Below are 598 nucleotides of genomic sequence, written 5' to 3' on the forward strand. Positions count from 1 at the left end.
ATGGTGCCTCCTACCCACCTTTCACCAGGGGGATCCTCAGTCTTGGCATTTCCTGGGGCTGCCTCACTGCCGACAGTCCCACCAGGCCTCCCGACCCTGAGAGAGTGCAGTTTTAGTGGTCATGTCCAGGACTGGGGACCTCCTCCTTCCCCATAACCCCAGCCCATACCTCCAGCCCATACTTCTAAGTTCATCCTGACATTGAAGCTCAGCATGGACTGAGCTCTTATGTTCTTCCCCTGCTGGCTAGTGATGCACCTAAAGGATGTTCTTCGCCTGCTGGCTGGTGATGCAGTGAGTGCCGCCTTCAGCTCTGAGGGTGGGGCATTAAATGATTTTAGAAAAATGTATAAAGGAAATAGGTGTGGATGGGGTGAGGAGAGTGGCACTTACTCCATCTACACCTGAAGCTTGGGGGACACCAGCAGCGGGAGGTTCACCTTGAGGAACACCAGCTGCTCCACCAAACCAGGATCCAAGCAGATGTGGGGGAGTGCCACTACATCACCAGCAATACTGAACACCCTCTCACTTGGAACACTGGTCAGTGGACAGGACAGGTGTTCCCAGGCAACTGTGGCCAGATCCAGCCACATCT

This window comes from Gavialis gangeticus, unplaced genomic scaffold (genome assembly GCF_001723915.1).
Source record: "Gavialis gangeticus isolate Ggan-Ray unplaced genomic scaffold, GavGan_comp1, whole genome shotgun sequence".
NCBI lineage: Eukaryota > Metazoa > Chordata > Crocodylia > Gavialidae > Gavialis > Gavialis gangeticus.